Consider the following 13,739-nt stretch of genomic DNA (forward strand, 5'->3'; position numbering starts at 1 on the left):
CACAGCAAAAATACCCTTAACCGACATAGCTACGCTAGTAAAACTTCCAAATGTACATCAGGCCTTAGACAGACGGTGGACATTTAACATCAGCAATTTATACAATGGCGCTTTCCCCAAACATCTATCAGGCATTAAACGTCAGGCAGCACTTACAGCATTGGATCTAATGGGGAACCATCCACCCAGGTCCATTTTCCCCCTGGGGATGTCACTTTAAGTCCAATCCAGACATTATTTGCACCTTGTGTAACATTCTGTATAGAATCCTGTGAAGTGCAAAGCAGAGGGGGTGGGGTGAATGTGCTGTAACAGGCTAGAATTCCTTTAGTGCTCCCCTTAAATGTCTGCTCTTGGCTTCAGTGGCTCTGCCCATAATGCAGCAGGAGAACCCATTAGCACCTGAGCTAATTCACTCTCTCCCCTGGGTGGGCAGAGTCCCAGTGCAGGGGTGGGAAATGTGGCTGTCTCTATGCAGGTGTGGTAATGCCAGCACCAGTCCTTGGTGTCACAGGGTGAGCTGGCCCTTCAGGGAGTGCTGGGTTCAGCCTCACCTGTGACTAGGTGCCCCTGGACTGGGAGGTTCAGGTGATGGAAGCAGGTGACCAGGCCTGGTGGGGCTATGAGGGCAGCCCGAGGTCAGTCAGGGCAGGGCGAGATGTGATGGTGTAGGGGGTTGTGTGGGTAGCTCTACGCAGAATGACTCTGCTGAGCTCTCAGACAGGGCTCATGGGGGCAAAGCCTGCAGGAGCCATCTGGGCAGTCTGGGGTGGGAAAGCTGTGGGGTTCTTAATCTGAATTGTATGTTAATCAGCCAGATGCCCCAGAACGGTGGAAAAGGAGAAATGGGGAAGAAGGGGTAGAGCCAGGCTGGATAAACCTGCTGCTCTGGGGTTGTAACTAGTGACACACGTCTCTCTCCAGCTGGAGTTTGAGCCTGTATTTTATGTTACCATCTCCTCCCGGTTCTGGATCATGAGCATGTGAGCGCTCTTCCATGAGCAGTCGTTATGGCTCCCAGTCCAGTTTTTACTCTCTTTCGACAGCCAGTAGCACTTGTCCCCATGCAGCAGCCAGTCCCTGGGGCAGAGTTTGCACCCGGAGTCCTCTGGAGGGAGAGATGGGAACAGAGGTGTCGTCAATTCTGAAAATTCAAACTGCAACTGGCTGAAAACCTTTGTTCAAAGCTGTTTTTTAATGGTAAAATGCCATTTTGACCAAAATAAAAGTCTATTTTTATTTTGGTGTCATTTTTCATTTTTTGATGGGGGGAGGGGACTCAAAATGAAAATACTGATTTTTTGGGGGGTGGGGAAGCAACACTTACTCTTAACATTTCCCCCCAGTGGAAAAGAGGGGGAGGACTTTCACTTTTCTATTTCCTTCAAAGGACATCAAACTGCAAACCTAGCTCATGAAAAATATGAAAAGAAATGACAATGTACCAGCTCTAGTTCTAGATATTGCTGAAGTTTCCCCTACAGCTGAATCTAGAACTAGGAGAGAATTCATTTGAAGTCTTCACACAGAGTTGCTTTCTTATTAGATCTGCTCTAAGTCAGTCACAAGTTCCAGATTCTATGCCGGAATCACTGGGTGGGATTTTCTGGATTGGTGCATTAAATGTAGTTCGCTGAGGTTTGGTTATGTGAGATCATAAAAGCTGAAAAGAGACAGGCTCGGCCTATACGCCGATGGGAGACCTCATGGGAAAATCAGTGTGGAAACAAATAATATTGATGACTGAGACTGAGATAGAAGGACACTACCTACTAAGAAGGCAGAACTGAACCCAGTGCCCCAGTCTGGCAGTAGGGGGCGCTGTACCACTGCTACTGCCATGGTTCAGCTGAGAACTAAAAGCAAGGTCCACATGGGGTCATTAAAAACATAAGTGCTGCCATATTGGCTCAGACCACTGTCCATCTTGCTCAGTATCCTGTCTCTGACAGTGGCCCATACCAGAGTTTACTGGGGAGTTTACAGAACAGGGCAATTATGGAGTTATCCATCCAACTTCGGCTCCCAGCTTCTGGTAGTCAGAGGTTCAGCATTGCACCAATTATGGGGTTGCATCCCTGACCATCTTGACTAATAGTCATTGATGGATCTATTTCTTTTTTGAACCCAGTCATAGTTTTGGCCATCATAACATCCTATGGCAATGAGTTCCACAGTTTAGTTGTGTGAAAAAGTACTTCCTCTTGTTGTATTAAACCTGTTGCCTATTAATTTCATTGGATGCCCCTGGTTTTTGTATTGTGTGAAGGGTAAATAATAGGGCTGTCAATTAATCACAGTTAACTCACGCGATTAACTCAAAAAAATTAATCGTGATTAATCGCACTTAGAACAATAGAATACCAATTTAAATTTATTAAATATTTTTGGATGTTTTTCTACATTGTCAATATTGATTTCAATTACAACATAGAATACAAAGTGCACAGTGCTTGCTTTATATTATTATTTTTATTACAAATATATGCACTATAAAAATGATAAAATAAATAATATATTTCAATTCACCTCATGCAAGTACTGAAGTGCAATCTCTTTATCATGAAAGTTGAATTTAATATATTTGAAAATGTAGTAAACATCCAAAATATTTAAAATAAATGGTATTCTATTGTTTAACAGCGCAATTAATTTTTTTAATCGCTTGACAGCCCTAGTAGATAACACTTCTCTACTAACTTTTCCCACACTACTCAGGTCCTATCATATTCTCTCCCCCCAACCCCCAGTTGTCTCTTTTCTAAGCGGAACAGCCCGAACCTTTTTTAGTGTTTCTTTGTTTGGAAGCTGTTCCATACCATTGATCATCTTTGTTGCCCTTCTCTGAACCAGTTCCACTATGTGCTTTTTGAGATGGGGTGACCAGAACTGTACACAGTATCCAAGGTGCACCACGGATTTATATAGAGGCACTATGATATTTTCTGTCTTATTTTCTATCCTTTTCCTAATAGGTCCTAACACACTGTTAGCCTTTTTGACCACTGATGTATATTGAGTGGAAGCTTTCATATAACTATCCATGGTGACTCCAAGATCTTTTTTGGAGGTATCAGCTAATTAAGAACCCATCAGTGTATACATATAGTTGGGATTATTTTTTCCCCAATGTGTATTACCTTGCACTTATCCATGTTGAATTTCATCTGCCATTTTGTTGCCAAGTCACACAGTTGTGAGAGATCCCTCGGTAACTCCTCCCAGTCAGCTTTGGACTTAACTATCTTGAATAATTTTGTATTGTCTGCAAACTTTGCCACCTCACTGTTCACCCCCTTTTTTCAAATCATTAATATGTTCAACAGCTCTGGTCCCAGTACAGATCCTTGGGGGACCCCATTATTTACCTCTCTCCACTGTGAAAACTGGCCATTTATTCCTACTCTTTGTTTCCTATCTGTCAACCAGTTACTGATACACAAAAGGACCTCACCATAGCTACTTAGTTACCTCAAGAGCCTTTGTTGAGGGACCTTGTCAAAGGCTTTCTGAATACCCAGCTACACTATATCCACTGGATCAGCCTCATCCACCTGCTTGTTGACTCCCTTGAAGAACTCCCTTGACAAAAGCCATGTTGACTCTTCCCCAACAAATCGTGTTGATCTATGTGTCTGTTAATTCTGTTCTTCACTATAGTTTCTACCAATTTGCCCAGTACTGAAGTCCGGCTCACCAGGCTGTAATTGCCAGGATCACCTCTGGAGCCTTTTTACAAAACTGGTGTTACATTAGCTACCTTCCAGTCATCTGGCTCTTCTTGACTACTGGGAGGTTTGAACCTGTTCAAATTCCAGCCTTGGTGACTTCAATTTGCCTCTCTAAAATGCCCCCTGCAATTCCAACAGGCTGTGTGATTCTTCTTCAGTCATTTGCCTAAGACAAACAGCTGTTGAGTTTCACCCCAGAGGTGACTGCATTTCAATGGTGGGAGAAATGATTCCTGAGAGTATTACATAGTTTGAAAAACACTTTGTGATCCAGCCTCTACAGAAATTGTATGATTACACTATTATTAAAACGGTCTATGCTCTAGCAATGGGAATTACTCTGACCACTAGATGTCACTGCTGCTCCTCTGCACAAACAGCTGAGGATTATTAATTTTACTTAGATGGTAAATTCTTTGGGGGCAGGAACTGTCTTTTTATGATGTGTTTGTACAGCACCTGGCACAATGGGGCCCTGAATGCTGAGCCTTTGGGCACTGCTGCAATACAAATCAATAATAATCAATATTAATATTACAGTAGGACAGAAGCCACAACCATGGAGAGGACCCCAGTGTAGTAGGTGTTGCAGATGCACGTAGTACAACAAGCTCCGCTTCAATGAGCTACAATCTAAATATAGGATGGGAAACAGGTGGAGGTACACAAATAGGAGCAGGATGACAGGGAGAATGAAATAACCCTACTGGTACAGAACGAGGCAGCCACAGCATTTACCTTGCACCCACCAATTGAGACTGATGAAAAGAAAAAAGACCGAGGATCTTGGGGTGTATAGTACATCACTACTACACGTAAAGCATTAGAGCACATTAAAAAACATTCCATTTACTTAAAAATCACCCTGTTGTCTGAACATTGTTTTCCCTGCTGTAGTTATGAGGAGAGTTGACCGGCAAAAAATTGCCTTTTTTCAAAATGAAATTCTTCACAGGAAATTTGTTTCATTTGAATTTTTCTAGTTTTTGTTGAAGTAACCTTCTGCCTTCCAAACTCTTTGACTAAAAAATGAAAAAGTTTACTCCCATGGTTAGCCCCCTTTGCACTGTCACTTTGGCAATGTTGCCATCTCTCATATTTTTATCACACGTCTTGTGAAGTTTGGTGTTTTCTTTTAAGCCCCAGCTCCTGGAGTCAGGGGATTATGTGAGAATCTCAGTTTCATTACAGAAAGTTTCTAGTCCTTATAATTCTGAGAAAAGCGTAACAGCAGGACCCAAGTGCAACCTAAAGGCTCAGAAACCAGAAGGGAAACATAAAGAACCCAAAATGTATAATTTTTCTAAAATAAGCCAATCCCATGATTTTTAGGGCCTGACTCATGGTTTTTGAATGCTTGGGGATCGCAACACTGGAGTAATGCATATAAAGGAGCCTCAGTGCGAATGAGAATCTGGTCCATTGTATTTCAAGCAGACAGTGTCCCTTTAACACTGTGACCGTGTTTTCAGTCACAGCGAGAGTGCTGCAAACTCTTTAAGGGAGAATGACTCATGGCTCTGAGACAGTAGGAGCTGGGGTTACCTGCCAAGTTGCCATTGTGGGGTTCACATAGAATTGGTTTCAAGTGAGACCGGAAATCCTCTCGGCAGGAGCATTCAGTGCTACTGATGATTCTGGTTTCATTATTCTCCAATGTATTCAGAGTTCCTCTGATCTGTCCTTCACAAGAGACATGCAACTGGGAAACTTCAAAACAGAATCAGTGTCAATAAAAAATCACTTCTATTGCAGCTATTTAGGGATTAAAAAAACAATCGTGGGAGGTGTAAAATCAAACAGTGTAGTACCAATCACAGCTAGGGTAGGGACAGAAGAAGAGAGAATCCCATTCACTATACAGTATAGGTGCATTTCTGTCTTCCCATCCACATGTAACAGTGCACCTGTTTTAGCTGGATCATATGAGTTTCATGCATCCAGTTCTTAACTACACATTGTTCCTGTAACATTTTGACCTGGATGGTGATGTAATGTCTAGGATTTCATTCGCAAATGGATGGGAATCAGGAATGGAATATCATTCAGATTTGGGAATGAGAAGAGAATTCATGGTGCACCATTAAGCCCAAATGGATAAATAGATTGGCGCTACTTACCCCAAACCCCCAGAGCTATCACAGCTATTGTCAGGACGATGTTCCCAACCCATCCGACACCTACAGCGATGCGATGCCACCGGGGACATGGAGGGGAACCTGTAAGAGACAATGTTTGGAGAAACACCATCAGCTCCCAGTGTGAGAAATCAGCCTCCTTACTTGGGAGTTCCACTCCTCTTCATATAACACTAGGGGCAGCTTTACCAATGGCAGCTTCTTTCACCCATTTCTCTCAGAAGCACCTTCACACCTTTTCCCCACACTGTCCCTTATGCAGGGATGCCTCCCCCCCCGAAATCGTTCTACACAACCACTGCTCTGCCCTGCTTCAGATCCTGTCTTATGGTTCCCTTGTAACCTGACACACATGGTAAACTGCCTAGTAATAAGGGCTAGGCAAGTGGCCTGTTAATGATTCATTAATATAGCTTACTTCATTTAAAACCAACAACTATGAAGCCTCCAAATTGTTAACCTAGCTAATATATATCACCTTGTGTCCCTGTGACCACCCTCCTTGTCCTTCCTCTCCCCTGTCGCTCCCTTCATGTTCAAAATACACCTGCTGTGTTTTGACCCTATTTAAACCGCAATCCTATAAATACTGTTATGTCAGGAGTCACCAGGTGGTGCTGTTATACACAGTCATATATATTCCTTTTCTCAGGCCTGGTCCCCACTTAGTCCGGACTTCGGACTAAGGTACGCAAATTCAGCTACGTTAATAACGTAGCTGAATTCGAAGTACCTTAGTCCGAACTTACCGCGGTCCAGACGCGGCCGGAAGTCTCCCCCCGTCGACGCCGCGTACTCCTCTCGGCGAGCTGGAGTACCGGCGCCGACTGTGAGCACTTCCGGGATCGATCCGGGATCGATTTATCGCGTCTTAACCAGACGCGATAAATCGATCCCAGAACATCGATGGCGTGCCGCCGGACCAGCTGGTAAGTGAAGACTAGGCCTCAATGTGTGAACACTTTGAAGAAATGTTATACTATTGTTCATTTTATGGTTCTTTGTGGGTTCTTTGTGGGGGAGCTGTTGCAACAGCAGGGGAGTTTGCTCTCTGCCTTAATTTCTCTACTAGAGTCACATCTTTGGGCAGAGTTGCTTCCTGGGAACCAGGCATGGTGTTTTGGCTGAGATTTCTGAAAGAGGGGTTTGTTTACATGCCATTTGTGACCACCTCTGTTCCAGGACCAGTGTATACAGTGTAAATAAACACATTACACTAAGAAAATACCCAGTCTTTGTGTCACTGAATTCTTCTCCTTTGTGAAAACAGACCAGGCTCAAATGTCTACTATCACTAAGCACAGGGGTGACAATACTTGTGCCTGCACTTAACTTTAAGCACGTAAGTAATCCCATTGACTTCCAAAGGACCACTTATATGAGAAAAGTAAAGTATGTGTGTAAGTGTTAGCAGGACAGGGGCCTTAGTTTGTAAATTATCTGGTTGAGAAATTTTCCATCAAAACTGTTTTTTTGATAGAAAACTGGGTTCGGGACTACATTTTTTTTTGCTAAAAAAGTGTGTGCTTTCTGTAGAAAATTGTTATTTTATTATTATTATTTTATTTTATTTTTTGGTATTTTGATTCTGAAATGCCACCCACTGTGGTGTCTCATAGAATTGTAGTTTGGGTGCCTTATTCCCCCATTCTCCTCTATGGGCTGCAGGGCCACCCAGAGGGGATGCCAAAAATGGCAGTTTGCCCCAGGCATTAGGTTTAAGGATGTCCCCAAACCCGTGGAACAATATGATTATTGGATGAAACACGGAAAGGTGAGGAGTCTCAGTTTCAAATATTGCCCCAGGCCCCCAGAAACCTCTGTGCAGCCTCCCCAGCCAGATTTCATCTTTCGTGATGCACGATGGCCATGTGAGTGCTGTTGTGATAACTGGGTCTACAAATTGACCCTAATTGTGAGAAGTGTGTGAAAGTTCATTAAATGTCACAATAACCTATAATAATAAATGTTGATAGGAAAAGGTACAAAAGGGAGACAGAAAGACTGAACTAATCCAAGCAAAAAGGCCTACTGCTATAAATTAAGACCTGTGTTAAGATCATGCATGGTGAAGGCTGCACATGAAAGGTGCCAAAGAGCTGCATCATCAAACAACATAGATATGAACTTTGCATGCTCTCGGTGTGGCTGACTCTGCATCAGGATTTGGACTTCCATCAAATGTGTAGCCAGAGATGAGAATTGCGACAACATCAGCAGCACTGTACTACTAACATACAGAGTTAATTCATGAATGAAATAATGAAGGGACGGCTGTTCCACCCATCACTCCTTTATGGGGTCCTTAAAAAAAAAAACTTTTTTTGTGGGGGGGAGATCAAGAAGAAGCTGTCTGCCAACATCTGCTACCGCAAGTGTTACCGTCAGGGCTGTTGCCGCTACCATATCCTGGGACCCCCGCTACACCATTGGGCCTTCATCATCCTGATCTTGAAAGATGTCCTGACCAGCATAGGCCAGAGAGAGAAGCCCAGAGGACATTGCTACTTCCACCTGCTCTGGCTAAATTCCAAACACTGCCTGGGATGTGCGACTTTGTCATCCCCCTTCCCCCTTGTTTGTTCTTTTTTTTCCCTCCACCTTATTTTTTCTCTTTCCTATCCCTCTCCTTTTGCCTTCTGTGTAATAAGAGTCCGGCTTAGGCAGCCAAGACTGTACATTTTGCAACACTGCTGTAAACCTATGACCTGCAAAAGACAACCAGCCATAATACCCCAAACTGTCCTATTCTGCTACAAGTTTACCAGGACTCTGAGCTGCTGATATGATTGTGTGCCATGCTTGTGTTTCTGCAGAAGCAAGGTTACAACTGAGAGTTAACATCAAAAACAGAAGTTGTATTTTCTATCTTTGCTGTTTCTTTTCCGTCCCTTTTTGTTTGCCTTGTTTTCTCTTTTAGAGGAACAGGATTAGACTTTAAACAACAGCAGCAACAGCTCCAGCCCATCTCAACTCACCTTTTTTCTTTTCCCTAAAAAGAACAGTTATTATCATCATTAATACTATCTAGAGACTGTCAAATAGGGGGCCTTTCTCCAGCTAAAGGGAAAGGAAATAAGGAATGTTGTTAAAATGAAAGCCTTACTTAATATTTTAGATTTCAACTGCTTTATTAAAGATACAGAAAAAGAAAGAAAGAAAAAGATTTACATGATTTTTAATGGTGTATTTGCCATGGGACCAACCAAGCTGAGGTACTTGTATGTCAAACCCTGGACATTGTTTACCAGTGTTTAATGTCAGACAGCGACAGGATCACATTAACACCTTTGATCCTTTGGGCCCATTTAGTCCATGAAAATTGACACATAAATGGACAACCCTCCCCCCCCCTTGCCAAGAGGGGAGACCATAATAAATCATGGCAGTTGTATTCCAAGCAGGGAGCCCAGCCCATAGAGGAAAATGGAGACTAGGCACGCAAATCATACACACCGAGTTTCTAATGTGTTCGGGGGGAGGGAGGGGAGACACACTCCGCACCAGGCCCCACCCCTACCCTGCCATTCCGCCCCTGCTCTGCCCTGCCCTCCTGCCCCTGATCGCAGTGGGCAGGAGGCACTGGGAGGAGAGGGGGAGGCGCTGATCAGCTGGGCCGCTGGTGGGTGGGAGGCGCGGAGGAGAAGTGGGAGGCACTGATAGTGGGGCTGCCAATGGGTGCTAAATACCCACCATTTTCCCCCCCATGGGTGCTCCAAAGTTCTTTCAAAGTAGGCTAGAGGAGTTTCAATAGTGGCTGAAACCCCTTAAGCTTCTTTGAAAATCCCAGCCAAGAGACTTCAGTGGTTTGCTATTTTCCCGAGAATTATATTGTGAAATGAAGATAGTGAGCCAGAGTCTATTCTGTTACCTAGATGTACTCTAAATACAAAGATATTCCACTAAGGTAACATACAAATTTACATAGAAGTGACAGTGCTATTACATTGACTCAGTGTCTTGATTTTGAGTGGTAATCTTTTGTAAATTTTTGTAAACAGAAGCATCTTTAAACCAAACTCACTCTATACTTTCAAGATATGTTTTCTAGGGAAAGAGTTGGAAACTAACTTCTTGTTTCAAATGAAGCTTGTGACACTCTTAAAGCCACTCACAGAGTTTATAATCACTACAGGAGAATTAAATTTCTTCCTGTTGTAACCACTATTCATTCCAAGTCCATTAAAAAATTGCATCCTTCTGCTCATAAAAGTGGATCCTTATGTGTGGATTTTCACAGAGGCCTAATTCAGATCACTACTGTGAACTTCAGAGAACTAATTGTTCTGAAATTATGAGTGGACAAAAATAGTGGAAGTAATTTTTGAAAAGTGAAAAATAGTCTGGTTTATACATGTTCAGTACCTAACACAACGAGGCCCCTGCTCCTAACTAGAACCTTTTAGCATCACCACCTGGCAAATTTCATATTAATTAATGCTGAATAATCAATGATGGTGGTTGTGTTTTCTGTCTTCAATTTAAAATCGCTTGTTGAATTTTGTTTAACGTTTCTAAGGAAAATTATCTTGTAGCTTTGGACTAACATTATTTCAAGCTAAAAGGAGAGGGGTTTTCAGGAAAAGGAAGTGGAGGGTTATATTGGAGTTGGTCTTCCACTTTTAACTGCTATATAAAGTCAATACTGTGACTTCATGATTTTAACAAGTATCAGGGGCTAGCCATGTTAGTCTGATCCACAAAAACAACGAGGAGTCCAGTGGCAACTTAAAGATTAACAAATTTATTTGGTCATAAGATTTTAACAGCAACTTATGAGACAAGTTAATTTTAATTTCAGCATTAAACCCTGATCCTGCAAAGATTTGAGCACAGGTGTAATTTTAAACGTATGAGTGACTGCTTCATTGGGATGACTCACTTAATGAAGTAAAACTTGTGCATAACCGTCTGCAGGTTCGGGCCTTTGGATGACCCACCTTACAAAGCTCTACACGCTAGCCACAAGCATTTGGAGGATCAGGCCCTTAGTTGTAGAACTGGAAATACATTATTGCCAAGGGTCGTGGTGGATTCTTCATCACTGAATTTTAAAATTAAGACTAGATTTTTTTTTCTAAAAGATACTCTAGGAATTATGTTGGGGAAATTCTACGGCCAGTTATAGAGGACGTCAGACTAAATGATCACATGTCCCTTCTGGCCTTGGACTCTGTGAATTAAGGCCCCAGTCCTGCAATTGGATCCATGTGGGTGGACCCTTGTGCCCATTGACTCAATGGGATTCTGTACAGGTGTGAATGAAGACCAATCATAAGGATCAAATCAGATCACAGGATTGGGGCCTAAGTTTCCAGTCATTAACATAAGTCTTCAACATAACTAAAATGATATCACTGCAGATAAAAAAGTCATTTAAAGTCAACTTCAGCTCTTGGATACATTGGTGTAAAAAGTTTAGAGCAAAACTCACTGACTGCTAGGAAGTCACTCTGGATTTACACTGATGTAACAAGCAGAATCTAACTCCTAAAATATTTTTCAAAAGTAGATCAGAGCCTGTCTGAAAATAATATCTAAAGTGCATGGATACAATTTCATGAAGGCTCACAACAAAGATTAAATTTGACTAGACAGCTACATATTATGCTAGTTATTACGGGGATGTAAACAGACACCAAAGCAATATCGTTGGAAAATATCAACTGTTAATAAAATTCTATCAGGCACTTCCGTAAGAAACCATTTCACAGGCTGTACAATAATTCTGTTATGTTCACAATGTGTAAGCATACAGCAAGAATTTTTAACTATAATACACTTGTAGCTATACTTAAAGAAGGAAAATGTATGAAATAAAGGAAGCCAGAATCATTGGCAATATACAAGTATAACTGTAAACATATAGTATGTTTGACTATGAAAGATCTGGGCTATTAGTGTGGGATTTTTAGAAACACCTAAATCACTTAGGAACTTCTGAAAATTCTACCCTTCATGTAAATCTGTAGTCTTACTGTACTTATGGAAAATATACTCCAAAAATAATTATTTAATATTTACATTATTTTTTTCCCAAACAGCCTCCAAACTATCAAGATTTTTAACCAATTTAATATCATTTTTCAGGGGAATCACAAGTTATGATACTCAGTTTACATCCTTTAAGTTGTAATACATGCATCCTTGTATTTTCAATATTCCTAAAACACTGATAACTCTTCATGGTCCCCATCTCCGCCATGGTCTTCTCCGTGACAGTCTCCCCTAACTCCTGACTGTCCATGCTTCAGTGGAGCTACAGTGCAATAACTCGCGGTCTCTCCTGCCCTTAGAAACAGAACACATCATCTCTGTCCTTGGAAAGCTTTCCTGGTTTTTTGTCCATTTCAGAATCCAGTAAAAAGGAATTCCTTTCATTACCTTTAACATTCCCACCTACACCCTCCCACCCCCCAACGGACAGGTTCTTTTCATTTCTTCTTCTTCTCCTCTGGTCCCAGTGCCTACATTCCTCAGAGATACTAGGCTTTCCTCTCCCTACTTCCATCAGTACACAGAGGTTTGTAGACCCTTCCTCCTCAACCCCCCGGACCTACCATCTGCCACAGTCTCCATGACCCTCTGCACATAGTTTGGCTCCCTCCCGAATTTCTGATTCGCCTCTTCTCTCAGATCTATGTGGATTTTAACCTTCTCTCTAATAATTAAATTATATTCTATGAGTCTCCCACATTCCCTGTGCTCATTCTTCTCAGACTCACCCAACATCCTGCTTTCTGCCCCCTAACTATAACCCACCATACTATGTATTGTTACCTCAATAGTTTGCTTATATGCCACAAATACATATTAAAGAAGTAGGAAAGGTGTCATAGAAAGTACAGCTATATTTTTGCACTTGTATTTGTATGTTTAGATTGTCAGTAACTTAAGTTTTCTGTGACACGCTGTGCTAACAAACTAAAGTGCATTACATTACCTTAACGGAATTCAGTTGCCAAATGCTGAGAGTGGTAAGGAATTTCACTTTAACTAAGTCCTACCATACATAAAACACAGAGCTGCTCCTTGGCTCTGGACACAGTTTTTCTAAACTATCTGTGCTGCAAGTCAAACAAAAAAATCTTAGAAAAATGGAATGCTAATTAAAGACTGACCATATTGGTGCAAAAATAAGAAACCTAATTCACTTACTGAGGTGCTGAGATCGTTGTGGTGGCCTTGAAGAGGAACTGGCTCCAGGAGTGTTTAAATCAGCATAAACTATTTCTCCAGCCATGGCAAGTACAGAGGAAGGTCTGAGCGTACCTAAGAGCAGTCTCATGTGTATGTCTGCCCTCTTCTGAGCAGTAGCATATTTCTGTTCTGTTCTATGCAGGATCTTACACCACGCTTATCGTCATAGTAGCTGTGAGACTTCTAGTAGTGCATTAAGCAATGTGACTAACATCTGTCACATGTTTGTTCTCTTATCACCTCCCCAGAGAGAGAAATGTGCAATAGAGTGTCTTGGTTTGGTAGGGTGTGGGTTTTTTTGTTATGCTTTTTCATATAAATATACCCGTTGCAATGTGTTTATTATAGATGGCAAAGTCAAAGAAATGTGCTCTGCACTTGGAGTGGAAGATGGTGAAGTTTGTAATGATCCTTAGTTCTTGGGGGAGTTCATTCCAGAGAAAGTTCTGTCTCCTTCACAGACAAGCTTTGCCCTTATTGTTGAGTTTCATTGAGCCGGAGGAATGGAGTTGTCAACCAGTCTTCATCCCAGAGCTTTAGATGATTATTTAGACACTCTGGGTCCAGGCCACGAAGCGCTTTGAAGTCAAAGACTGACTCTTTGAACTTGATGCAAAATTCTATGGGAAGCCACTGTAGAGAGCAGAAGACAAGTTTGATGTGTTCTTGG

At 42.0% G+C, this 13,739-nt stretch overlaps 1 long non-coding RNA gene across 1 annotated transcript; it reads right to left on the bottom strand.

The window, feature by feature from the left end:
• Window positions 1-764: 764 nt before the first annotated feature.
• On the bottom strand, window positions 765-13,208 carry LOC135974713 (uncharacterized). Its single transcript, XR_010591831.1, has 4 exons — window positions 13,028-13,208; window positions 5,852-5,950; window positions 5,277-5,441; window positions 765-1,108 (listed from the first exon to the last, which is right to left on the bottom strand). It is a non-coding gene; the product is annotated as an uncharacterized LOC135974713 (long non-coding RNA).
• Window positions 13,209-13,739: the final 531 nt, after the last annotated feature.

This window comes from Chrysemys picta, chromosome 12 (genome assembly GCF_011386835.1).
Source record: "Chrysemys picta bellii isolate R12L10 chromosome 12, ASM1138683v2, whole genome shotgun sequence".
NCBI lineage: Eukaryota > Metazoa > Chordata > Testudines > Emydidae > Chrysemys > Chrysemys picta.